At 30.1% G+C, this 13,643-nt stretch overlaps 1 long non-coding RNA gene across 1 annotated transcript; it reads left to right on the top strand.

Annotated features, from left to right (window-relative positions):
- Positions 1-661: 661 nt before the first annotated feature.
- LOC117910449 lies at positions 662-1,262 on the top strand. The gene is made up of 2 exons (XR_004650670.1): positions 662-937; positions 1,138-1,262. It is a non-coding gene; the product is annotated as an uncharacterized LOC117910449 (long non-coding RNA).
- The last annotated feature ends 12,381 nt before the right edge of the window (positions 1,263-13,643 follow it).

The following is a 13,643-nucleotide window of genomic DNA, read 5'->3' as shown; positions in this document are numbered from 1 at the left end:
AAATTTTAAGAATTTTATAAGAATTAGAATTTGCTATTTATTTAGGTTTTTTTTAAGTTAGTCACAACTCCTAATCTAATTATGAATTAGAGTTCAATGCAATAATGATTAATTTATTATAAATATAAATTTATCCTTACATCAAAAAAATAAATTATAATAAAATCTTATTTTAGCCAATCATTGTCAATATTTAAAAACAAAATTATTTTAAAAATATAAATATAATGCTTTTGATTTCTAAATATTCAAATATAATATGTTTTTAATGAAATAAAATTTTTATTTTCATATTAATATTCTTTTAAGCTTTTTAAGATCATTAATTTTGATATTTTTACATTAATTTGTTTAATAAAACAACTTTAACCTAATAATTTTTTAAGTTTTGATTAATTTTATTCCATCTATTGATTTGTCCAATGCATCTCGATGTATTCGTAGTTTCAAATTATTAATATATTTGAAAAAACCGATATCTTAGATAACATTCGATGTATTTGTAATTTCGAGTTAATAGTATATTCGTAAAAACCGATTTTCAGATAACATAATATTACTCAGTTGCATTTGTATCGTTGGATGGACTAGAGGAATATGACATGGAACTCGTAGGAGCCAACTCAGAGGAAGGTGACATAAGTAGGAATCGAATAGCAGGCGCCGAAAAGCGCGTAGCAGCGAGCTCCGCTGGGAGGCAAAATCATCCAATGGGAAATCGAAATCTGTCTTGTCCAGACACTGACTGCCAAGAGATCAACAGCAGAGGGCTTAAGCACTTGTCTTGAAACTGGGTTTGCGTGTTCAACCCCTAGAAACTCCCAGTTTCTACTTCACGTTTTCATTCAATCTCAGTTTTAGTATTGCTTGTTTGATTTCTCAGTGGAATCCTAATGGAGAAGGAGACTGTGAATCCGGAAGACGGTTTCTGTGTCAGGTAATCTTTTGAGATTCAAGCTTCATTTTTTAGCTCTCTTTTCGTTTCTTATGTAAGGTAACAACAAATATGATGGAAAATGAAGTTGAACGTTTGAGGTTTTTCAGGCGAGGGAAAAGAGAAAAAGGAGAAGGGGATTATTTTTCTCGGAAACAAAATTTCGTAGATTCTTTTACTAAAACAGGAATCCTATGTTTCAGGTTTTTGAAGTGTTTGGGAAGTGCTTCTTTAAGCAAAAAATTTGCAAACCTTATGATGAAATCAGAAACTGAGTCTTTGAGTTTTTTCAATTTGTTGGGGAACTGATGAATGAAAGAGATGAAGAGAAGGGAAAGGGGAACAATGCATGGTTTCCATGTTGGTTGAATCTTGGGAACCGTGAGCAAACAAAAACAAAATAATTATATGGACCTAATGAACTTCACCTGGATAATCTTTATGTGTTCACTTGTTTAATATTTCATTTCTTGTGTTTTTAATCAACAACCCAGTCACTGCTAATTTTAGTGTTTTTTCTAATTTTTTAATCAGTTGGATGATTGGGTTCTGTGTCGAGTGGCCAGACAAGCAAAACCTCCTACAAACAGTTGAAAACTTTGAAACCAGCTATGACAACTCCTCTCCTTTTACTCTTGGGTATTCAAAAGACTGTGGGATGATTGAGAACAACTTTTTAAAGGACCCTGTTTTTGAGTTTGAATCTTATCTAATGACTCCAGAAAAAAAGGCACCTAGACTTCCAGCGATATGCTAAATTTGATTCTCAAACAACGACGGTTTCTTCCATGGAGACCTTTGAATCCATCAAGAGACTATCTATCAACTCTTTCGATGACTTCTTACTCATTCTCCTACAATAACGTGAACAATGCAAACATTTTTCAATGTTCTACAATTACTGCCTCTGCTTCACACCCCTAATGCTTCTAGGAGCTTAGAATCTGAGGCTTTAGTGGAGATGAATACAAGGCACCTATGGTATAGGAAAATCTCTTAATTGTTATTTGTTTAGCTCGTAATGATCAAATCATTTGTTTTCCTAGTTTCTAGTTTTGTTAATCAAAGTGACTGAGTTTTTTTTTTTTTTTTGAATTATGGAGAGTTTCTTCTTCCCTATTTTCGTTGGAAATTTGTGATAATGGTGTGACGATGTGCTCTTTGTGCTTCTCAGACCAATCATATTTGAATCTGGAGATCTTTAAGATTTTGGATTGATTCAAATCATGCAAAAAAACAAAAGAAGCAAATAAAATAGAAAGTCATGACAAATAATTGCAAACTCGTATTACCCAAATCAAACCCTGTTACCCTGACCCTTCTCTGTACATCAAAATCCTACTTCACGATTTGATTTCACACTAAACTCGTATGGATATTGTTGAAAAAGATAGGATCGGCTGAGATAATTAGAAAGATATTAAGAGTTTTAAATGCACAAGATATTAGGAGATTTATTTTTTTGTAATCTGTTAGACAACTGTATATTGTTAGGTTCTTAAGTTGTTTCCTATTTTTGTGTTGAGAAAAATCCTCTATAAAGAGGATGCCATGTATACAGTTTTAAATATAGAATAGAATTAAAAAAAATATATTCATTTTCTATTCTGTTTGCATGGTATCAGAGTCACCCTAATTCACCCAAAAAACCCTTGCGATTTTTTTTTTCTTCTGCATATTTTTTTTCCTAACCAATAGCCATGTCTAACGTTTCTTCTGAGTCAAACCCACTTGTTTTCTCTTCTAGCTCAGCAACTAAACCTGCAACCCAAACCCATAATACCGAATCCCATCCTATTCAAATTACCACAATTCGCCTCAATGGTGACAATTTTTTAAGATGGTCTCAATTAGTTCGCATGTATCTTAGAGGCAGAGGGAAGATTGGGTACTTGACTGGAGACAAGGTGGCACTGGCATCGGAGGATCCTATGTACACAACCTGGGATACAGAAAATTCAATGGTGATGACAAATATGAGGAGATTAACTCCATGAATGAGGAGATTAACTCCAATTATATGTGCTACTCCACAGCCAAAGAATTGTAGGATAATGTGAATCAGATGTACTCTGATTTGGGTAATCAATCCCAAGTGTATGAACTGACCCTTAAACTTGGTGAGATTCGACAGGGAGAAGAATCTGTCACCAAGTACTTCAGTTCATTGAAGCATCTTTGGCAGGATTTGGATATGTTTAAAGACTATGAATGGAAGTCCATTGATGATGCTAATCATTACAAATAGACTGTGGAGGCTCATAGGATTTATAAGTTTCTTGTTGGACTCAATGTAGAGTTTGATGAGGTAAAATAACGGATTATTAGTAGAGTTCCTCTTCCTAAAATCAGCAAAGTCTTTGCTGAAGTTCGAAAGGAAGAAATCCGTCAAAACGTAATGTTGGGAAAGAAATCTAATAGTGGAATTGTTGAAATTTTTGCTCTTAGTGTTGTTGAAGGTTCTACCAATAAAATAGCTAGTTTTCAGCTAGGGTCTGGAGAAAGGCCACGGGTCTGGTGCGATTATTGTAACAAACTGCACCACACTCGAGAAACCTACTAGAAAATCCATGGAAAACCAACAAATTGGTCGAACAGCAAGCCCGGAGAGAGAAGCAATTGTTCAAATCCCAAGGCCAATGCTACTGTCAATGAATCAAAGTCAAGTCCCTTCAACAAGGAGCAGATAGATCACCTTCTAAAACTGCTAAAATCCAATTCTCCATCTAGTATTCCTAGTGTTTCTCTAGCACAAATAGGTAGTGCACCTAATGCCTTTTCATGTTGTTTCAATTCTACTCCATGGATAATTGATTCTGGAGCTTTTGACCATATGACTAGTTTTTCAAATATGTTCAACACTTATTCACCATGTTCTGGCAGTGAAAAAATTAGGATTGCAGATGGTAGTTTCTCACTTGTAGTCGGAAAAGGCTTAGTAAAATTATTCGAGAACATAGATCTTAAATTTGTTCTATATGTTCCAAAACTAGCATGTAATCTTTTGTCTATGAGTAAACTTATGTGGCCAATATAAAAACCCTTGAACTCCTCTGTTGTCCAATCCCACCCATCTAGAGAGATGGATGATAGGATGACAGAGTAGGCTTCCCCATCAGCAACTTTGTGACCATGGCTTCAGACTCTTTGCTTAAAGGCTTTCTTGTGAGGGACATAGTTGAGAAGGATTTTATCTGTTCTATCACATAAAAATTGATAAATGGCATTCAGGTTGCTTTAAGACAGATCCATAAACAGTGAAGTTCTTATGGAGCAGAAGAAAATCCAATTTCATACAAATTGGCTATGTGGGAAATTGGGAAATTTGAGGATATACGAATTAGCCATGTCTGTCAGTCCAAGAAAAGTCATACTGACCCTTTGCTTAAGCATCTTAGGAACTTGATGATGTTTATCATACATACACATGCATTAGTGTGACACACATATCAATCATTGCAACCCTACAATTGTTCTATTGATAAACTTTATTTGGGCTACAAATCGAATGTTAATTCTTAAAACCCTAACATGAGGTTTTAGCACTTAGAATTGGATTTGTATTGCTTATGAATAATTAGATGAATGGGTATTGTTAGAAAAGTTCTTTGATTTCTCCAAGCAGACACAGCTGGATCCCATGGTTATATGGGGAAATAATATCATTGTCTGGGGAGCAATAAAATATTTAGCAAAGAAGCATATGAAGATGGGGATCCTTAAATTCTACGTGTAAGCTTCACTTTGCTAAAATCTAATTTTTAGAAAAGTTCTTTGATTTCTCAATTTGGTAGAATTTGTGACTTCTTAGATGTTCTTGTAATATACTACTAAGATCTAATTTTTAAAGTAATCTTATATTTGAAATGATATTGGACTTTTTCACCACTTTAATTATTTATGACAAAGAAAATTACTTTTGTGAAAGGCATTATTGTGAACCCCGCATTTTGGCTCATGCGTTTCCCACTCGATGGCGAGCTCGATTTTTATTTGAAAAAAAATGATCTTTATTGATTAAGAAAATGACTTGGAGTCACCACTTATTTTTGTTTTATTTTTAAAAGGGGAAACAAGATAAGAAAAAAAACCCTAAGTGCAACTCCTTATTTTGGAAAAGGTGATCTACGAAAAACCGAATCGGGTTCAGGGGTTAGGTTACTTATCGGGAAGGTACGGTAAAGACCGTAGCACCCTTCTAAGTCCCTAAGGTCGGGTCTCTACTAATAAAATGAAGCTGACGTGGCAATCAATAAGAAAATCAATGAATACTCAGAGCGATTATGCACATATGAGAGTCGAAACATGCAATAGAGAATGACCAGAATAGGAGTGGATGCGTACCCGGGCCACGAACGAACATTGCGCTATCATAAAAAGAGAGTCAGTGTGCAATATAGAGCACGAAACATATCACATGCATCACCAAATAGGGATTAAAAATGTTTGAAGGAAAACTGGATTTTTGAAATTCATTTTGAGAATCGGAATCTTAGAGATTATTTGAAAATTTGGAGTTTTGGAGATTATTTGAATATTGGATTCTTAGGAATTAAATTTAAGAATAAGAATTTTAGAAATTAAATTTGAAAGAAAATTGGGATTTCGAAGAATTACTTGAAAGTTCGGGATTAAGTTACGAAAATTGGGGCTTCAGAAATTAAATTTTGAAGGAAACCAGAATTGAAAGTCATTTGAGAAGTGGAAACTGTGAAAATTGAATTATAAAAATTGGAAATCTTGGGGATCGTTCGGAGGTAGAATTTTTAGAAATGAATGGATAAAATAACAATAATAATGATAATAGCAAGCAAATAACGGAATGGATGCAAGAATTAGAATATCTAGGAATTGAGAATTAAGTTTGGAATTTGGAAAATTGGGATTTCATGAGACTAAATTTGAAAATCAAGATTTTAAAGGATTATTTAAAGTCGGAATTTTAAGCAAATGAATAAGCAAAGGGAATAATAATAATGATGAACTAATAATGATTGGATAAACATTTGTGAAAGTTTAGAATATCGGAAATTGGAAATTGGGTTTGGAGATTTAAAGAATTATTAGAGATGGAATTTTAAGTGAAATGAAGAAGTGAGTAAATCAATGAATGAATGGGATGATAATAATAATAATAGCGGAGATAAATGGAATTTTTATATTGGGAATTCAATTTGGAAGTCGGGTTTTCGAAGAGATTAAAAATTAATTTTAGAAGTCGGGCTTTTAAAGAATGGAACTTTAATAATTGAAATTTTTAAAAGAAATAAGTAAATAAATAGGAAATAACAATAATAATTAGCAAAAATGATGTTTAAACAAATGAAGGTGAATAGTGGGATTTTCAAGATTGGAAATTAGAAGAAATATTTAGAGATGGAAGATAAATAAATGAACAACTAGAGAGATAATGATAACGGAAATAGAAGTGATCAAACTAATGAGGGTGATAATAGGGTCCTTTGGAAATTAATTTGGGGATGTATAAAGAAGGAAAACGAGGGAATGATAAATGAAACGAGTAAATGAAATAAGAAGAATGGATAAAATAAGTGCAGTGGTCGGCGCTTGCAGGCCTGAAGGTAGCCATGCAGCTGCGGGCCCGGGTAGCGTATCAAAACGAAGGAAAGGCCCCCTTGATCCAGGATCCATGCGCATCCATACCAGAATCCCCTCTAGTGGGACGGCCCATCGTGGAAGGCCCAATTGACACTGATTGTTCATGTGAGAAGCTCGGCCCCATTCGTAAGTAGTAAGATCAGTACATCCCGAGTAGACCATCAAGAACTTGCGTGGAATACTACCCATGGCCTCCATATGGTTCCTCATGCCTTTCGAATGGTATATAACTTCTTGGTAGTAGCCTTCCGTTTCATCCATAACTCTCTTTTCCATAGTTCCAAGTGCAAGCACCACAGATTCCAGAGCATATCGCATGTGCATAAGTTCAACATCTTTCATTCCTTTCCGGGCTGCCAAATTACAAACAATTGGCTGCATACTTATCAGTTCAATGGCATCTTGAGACTTAATGCCACGGACTACATCGAATAATACCCGCGGAGAGCTTTGAATAGAGAACCGTTCCAATGCCAACCAAACTGATCCCCCACCCAAAAAAACCCCAGACTATCCTCCTGTTTATGTCTTCTTTGGCAAGCCACTACTTGCCCTACTATTCCTCACCTCAGCAAGCATGGCACCTCTGACCATCAGCATGGCCGATCATCCCGCAGCAGGTCTCTCTTTTTCCAGAAAGGGCCTCTCCCCACGGGTCTTGAGGTGCCCTTTATTGTTTTAAGTTATGAAAACAAAAATTAATAGAATAGTCCCAGCATGGCTTGAAAAGAGGGGTCTACAATTATGTTATTGAATACCAAGGGATTAAAACTTAGAGAGGAATATTGCAATAACTTAGGAAGGAAGGTTTACTTGAATCCAACGTTTCAATGTGAAAGGTTATCGGTGTTGTTGACTTTTGGGTAGTAGTTTGGGTTCATGCACATTTCCTATTAAGATCTACATTTCTTGAAAGGTACAGGAAATTTCTTATCCAACTCCCACGAAATAACATCGTCAATGACCTAAATATTAATAGGGGATTTCTCATATTCATAATTGTGATATCTTGTTATATAAATATTATGAAAAAACGATTAAAAGAATTACATGGATTGTAGTGGTCTTAGCTAAAAGTTAAATGGTTCAAAAATTCTATCAAAACTAATAAAATAAGGGTTTCTTAATGATGCTTTTGGGAAAAAATTGAAAGAGGAGAGAAAATATAATCATATAGAAATACATGATATTTTTTATATCTAGATAAATAAATATGTGCATGCATGTAGACACATATATTTTTTTTTTAATTATTTTTACCTATTAATTTAACAAAGTATAATAAAAATTAATCAGTATGACAAAGAACAGGAACAAATGAATCCTAATCATATAAGAAAAAATAAAATAAATAAATAAACAAAGTAAGTTTTATTAAGGAGCATGATATATATATTAAATCAAATCTTCTAAGTTTAAGCTTTTAGGAAAATTGATTATTCAATAAGTTTATATTAAAAATAAAAGGTAAAAACAAAACAAAGATAATAACATTAGGAAAATAATTGTAAAATAATAAAAGTCTTTGTTGAAAAAAATTGCTAAACATTAAGATATAGAAAACGTGACATAGGTACAAAGAATGTGACCTAGTTACTAAGATACAGAAAAGGTGACCTAGGTATTGAGTTATGAATAATGTGATTTAAATACAAAAAATTAAAAAGAATTTTTAAAAAAAATGACCTAGGTACTAGGGTACAAAATGTTACTTATGTATTGAGGTACGAAAAATATGACCTAAATATTAAGGTACAAAATTTAGGAAAATCTTATGAAAATTTTGTGAAAATCTCTTTTTCCTATAGCTATAATCTTATCTTTTTTTTTTATTAGTAGGAATTTTTATTTAACTAATTATTTTTTAATAAAAAATAATTTTAATTGAGAGACTTTAATTAGATATAAATAGTAAGAAGTATAGTCCTGTAGACTCACACTTTAAAGGACTAGGATTTAAAAAATGTTGAAGCTGCATGGCTAGATGGGACGAGGCGAGCTGGTTGAGGCGGCCAGAGGGGACGGAAAGACAATAGGAGCAGAGGCGATTTAGAGAGGGAGATATTTTTTTTTTTTTGGGCAGGAGATGAGGAGAAGCTAGTAGGAGGAGGAGAGTTGTGGGTGGGAGAGAGAGGAAATCAGTAGTTTTCTAATCGAAGAGGATGTGCTCCAGGAGCAAGGAGGAAACTATCGTGTATCGGAGCATCTCGACACGATATATGTTAGAGAAATATCGGTTCCACGATATTTTATCAATTTATCGTGAATTTCACCTATTTTCTTGTGATTTATTGGCATTTTATCGTTTTATCTTCAATATATCGCGATAATTTGGATGGTCAAATGAGGATCAATGCGGTCAAACTTTCAATTCTCACATTTATTTATTTAATTACTTTTTTAAATTCCATTTTTAAATAATTCTTCAAAATTCCAATTTTCGATTAATTTCCAATTTCCAAAATTCCAATTTTCACATTTGTTTATCATTATCATTATTATTATTATTATTTTATTTGTTTATTTATTTTGTTTTAAAAACTCAATCTTTAAATAATTTTTCAAATTTCCAATTTCCGAATTTAATTTCGAAAATTCCAATTTTCACATTTATTATTATTATTATTATTATTATTATTATTATTATTATTATTATTATTATTATTATTTTATTTGTTTATTTTTAAAAAAAATTCATCTTTAAATAATTCTTCAAAATTCCGATTTCCAAATTTAATTCCCAATTTCCAAAATTCCAATTTCCACATTTATTTATTTAATCATTATTATTTTCATTATTATTATTTCATTTGTTTATTTTTAAAAAAAAAATCCATCTTTAAATAATTCTTCAAATTCCAAATTTAATTCCCAATTTTCAAAATTCAAATTTCCACATTTATTTATTTAATCATTATTATTTTTGTTATTATCATTATTCTTTTATTTGTTTATTTATTTTTAAAAATTCCATCTTTAAATAATTCTTCAAGATTTCGATTTCCAAATTTAAATTTCACTTTCCAAAATTCTAATTTTCACATTTATTTATTTAATCATTATTATTTTCGTTATTATTTTTATTTCGTTTATTTATTTATTTTTTAAAAGTCCTTCTTTAAATAACTCTTCAAAATTTCAATTTCCGAATTTAATTTTCAATTTTCAAAATTCCAACTTTCACATTTGTTTATTTAATCATTATTTATTATTCTTATTATTATTATTATTATTATTTTATTCCATCTTTAAATAATTCTTCAAAATTCCAATTTCTGAATTTAATTTCTAATTTCTATAATTCCAATTTTCACATTTGTTTATTATTATTATTATTATTATTATTATTATTATTATTATTATCATTATTATTTTATTTTTAAAATTTTCATCTTCAAATAATTTCCAAGATTCCAATTTTTATAATATAATTTTCATAGTTCAAATTCTCAAATAATTTTCAAAATTCTAATTTCTCTCAAATTTAATTTCCAAAATTCCAATTCCTTAATTTAATTTTCAAAACTCTAATTTTCAAATAATTTTTTTAAAAAAAATCCAATTTCTTTCAAATTTAATTTCCAAAAATCCAAATTCTTAAGTTTAATTCCCAAGACTCCAATTTTTAAATAAATTTAAAAAATCCAGCTTTCTCTTAAACAGTTTTAATTCCACTCCGGTTTTTTTAAATAATCTTCTGTTTCCCTTGATTTTGCATAAGCAATAATGAATTTTTCATAATTTTGAAATAATGAAATTTATGAGACCAATTCATGCAAGACAAATCGGGTTTTGGTGGGGCCCAACATGTGTAATTTTTCCATTAATTGATTGATTGATATGTTGTATTGACTTGCCTTACTTTATGACATGTATGCAATTATTTTGTATTTGTTCACTAATCTTCGTTTTCTATGAAATAATCAACTCATCACTTAGGTACAGTCTCTACCTTTCTTGTTCATTTGATTATTTTTAGATTGATATTCTTTTGGTATCCATACTTGATCAATCAATTGTCATACTTGCTTCATTTTATTTAGTAGAGACCCGTTTTAAGGGCTTAGAGGGGTGTTACGATCATTACTGTACCTTTCCAATAAGTAACCTAACCCCCGAACCTACACTCAGTTTTTCACAAACCTGTTTTTTTCCTTTATGAGTCACATTTAGGGTTTTTCTTTCTTATTTTGTTTTTCTCTTTAAAAATAAAATAAAAATAAGTGGCGACTCCAAGTCTTTTCTAAAACAATTATATTTTTCATTAAATAAATAAAAAGCGTGGAAACTGCCAAAATGCAGGGTCCACAGATGTGTAATACACTAATACCAAGTAAAATCTAAAGGAGAAATGTGAAAAAAAAATAAAGTGAACGAGAGTTATAAAAGAATTGTTGACTCTTCGCTCCTACCAAATCAATCCCACCATTATCCAAAATAAGGAAAAATTCCAATCCCACTATCTTCCAATAAATGAAAAATAATTAAAGATAAAGAACCCCACCAAAATCAATGATTCCTCTCAAGCCCACTGTACGAGCACCATCACCATGATTGCTAAAATACAATGGGGGTTTTAAGTTTCTTGTCTTAAAAGTGCTGGCCCCCCCTTCTACGAAACTACAAAGAAAGTCGACAGTTCTTTTCCTCACCGACAGACAAAAAAATAAGAAAAGAAACACATTCCACTTCTTGAAAAAAGATCCAAGGATGGCCATTGAATGAGCCCAAGAAAAAATAAAAGTGAGAAGCAAACAAAAGAAAAGTGAAGAAGTGATAAAGAAAAGCAATGTAAGGAAGAAAGATAGGAGAGAAAAGTGAGAAAAGTGAGAAAATGATTAGTATCTCATTTAGCCTTTAATCCACCGAACCTATATGTAAAGTTGTAAGCCACAATTGTCCACTGCCTCCCTTTTTGCATCTCATTTTTGATAAATATTTCTAGTATAATGAAAAACTATGCCTATATTTGTTTTTCAGGATATTCAAAGGAGGAAAAAAATAAAATGATAAGGAAAATTATTTTATGTATTTAGTTGTATTAAAAATAATAATAAATTTAATTAAAATTAAAAAATTATATATATTTAAATTATTTAATTTTTACATTAAAGTATTAAATAAATAAAATAAAATAAAATAAAATAAAATAAAAATAATTTATTAATCTTAAATCTATATTTCATTTTTTTTTCTTTCTAATTTCTTTTCTCACAATTTTCCCACAACTAAACACAACCTATAATTTTTCATTTGAAAAACCATATATTTCAATTGCATTGATGACTGAAAAGTACAAGGAAAGCTTTGTTGTCTATTAGGTGAGCATTCTTGAAAATTCTTCTACAGAGATATATGGAAATTTCATGATGCCTTCACACCTACCATCCAAGGGCCTTCTTTCTTTTCAACTTCATCTGGTTGAATGTCGGTGTGTTGGTATTTTTTCTTTTAAAGTGATTTTGATGTTGGCTTGACATGAGTCGGGGTTGGTTAGAGTAAAAGTCTAGTGCACTCTCACTTTCAAACATGAATTGTTTAGTGATTAATATAGGGATCTTAATTACGATATATTTATCCAAAAGAATTTTTATCCAAAAGATCAGTGGATTTAGTCACAGTTTTATTGGGGATTGGAGGTGTTTAATCTATTGCCACAAATATTACCAAAATAAATAAATAAATAAATAAAATAGCTTGGTATGATTGATCCGGCAAGTTGCACACTTGGACCACTCAACTTTAGACGAACTTCACCTATAAACTTTTGAGATCAAAGGACCAATCAAAATAGAAGCTCGTTTATTATATGGTAGATTAGATATAATTATATTTTTGGTTCATTTTTTTAATCATTTATTTTGTAAGGTGCTAAAAATAATCTTAAAGACAAATTTTGAAAATCAAGTTTTGAAACTAAATTGAAAATTAAAGTTTTAAGAACTAAATTAGAAAATTAGAATTTCAAAAAAATAATTTGAAACTGGGAGTCATGGAAATTGGAGCTTGAAAAAATTATTTGGGTATGAGATTTCTTAAAAATTAAATTTGAAAATTGGAATTTTGGAAAATTATTTGAGAATTAAAGTTTGAAAAATTAAATTTGAAAATTGGAGTTTTGGAAATTAAATTAAGGAATTGAAGTTTTGAAAACTGATTTTGAAATAAATCGGAGTTTTGAAAATTAAATTATGGAAATTAGAATCTTGAAAATCATTTGAAGATGGTATTTAAAAAATAATAATAATAATAAATGTGAAATTTTGAATTTTGGAAATTGGAAATTAAATTTGGAGATTGGAAAATTAGAATTTCAGAAATTGGGAGTTAAATTTGAAAATCGGAATTTTGAAGAATTATTTAAAGATGGAATTTAAAATAAATAAATAAATAAAATCATAATAATAATGAAAATAATAATGATTAAATAAATGAATGTGAAAATTGGAATTTTGGAGATTGGAAATTAAATTCGGAAATTGAAAAATTGGAATTTCAGAAATTGGGAATTAAATTTGGAAGTCAGGATTTTGAAGAATTATTTAAAGATGGAATTTTAAAAATAAATAAATAAATAATAATAATAAAAATAATAATGATTAGATAAATAAATACGAAAAATGAAATTTTTGAAATTGGAAATTAAATTTGAAAATAGGAATTTTGAAGAATTATTTAAAAATGAGATTTTAAAAATATTGAAAATTGAAGTTTTAAGAATTAAATTAGAAAATTAGAATTTTAGAAAAATAATTTGAAACCGGGAGTCATGAAAATTGAAGGTTTGCCCTCGTTGCATGCTTTTTGACCAAGATATCAAATTGTCCTTTTATTCAAAATCAAAGGATGTGGGGGTATCCAATGCATATGCACTTGAGTTTGGAATGGTGGGCCTTCCCACTTGGGCTATGCTACCTATGATTTAAATTTCAGCCCATAATTCTTATATAATAATATTATATTTATAAAAAAAAATGAAAGTAAGAAAAGAAAATTTTAATAGATTAATTATTTTATTTTTAAATTTTATTTAAAATTTAAAAATATAAAAAGAAAATTTGAAAAAAAAAATCACGTGTTTGGTACATCG

Source organism: Vitis riparia, unplaced genomic scaffold, assembly GCF_004353265.1.
Source record: "Vitis riparia cultivar Riparia Gloire de Montpellier isolate 1030 unplaced genomic scaffold, EGFV_Vit.rip_1.0 scaffold745_pilon_pilon, whole genome shotgun sequence".
NCBI lineage: Eukaryota > Viridiplantae > Streptophyta > Magnoliopsida > Vitales > Vitaceae > Vitis > Vitis riparia.
Note: the sequence above shows the minus strand (reverse complement) of the source record. Positions and strands in the feature narration are given on the sequence as shown.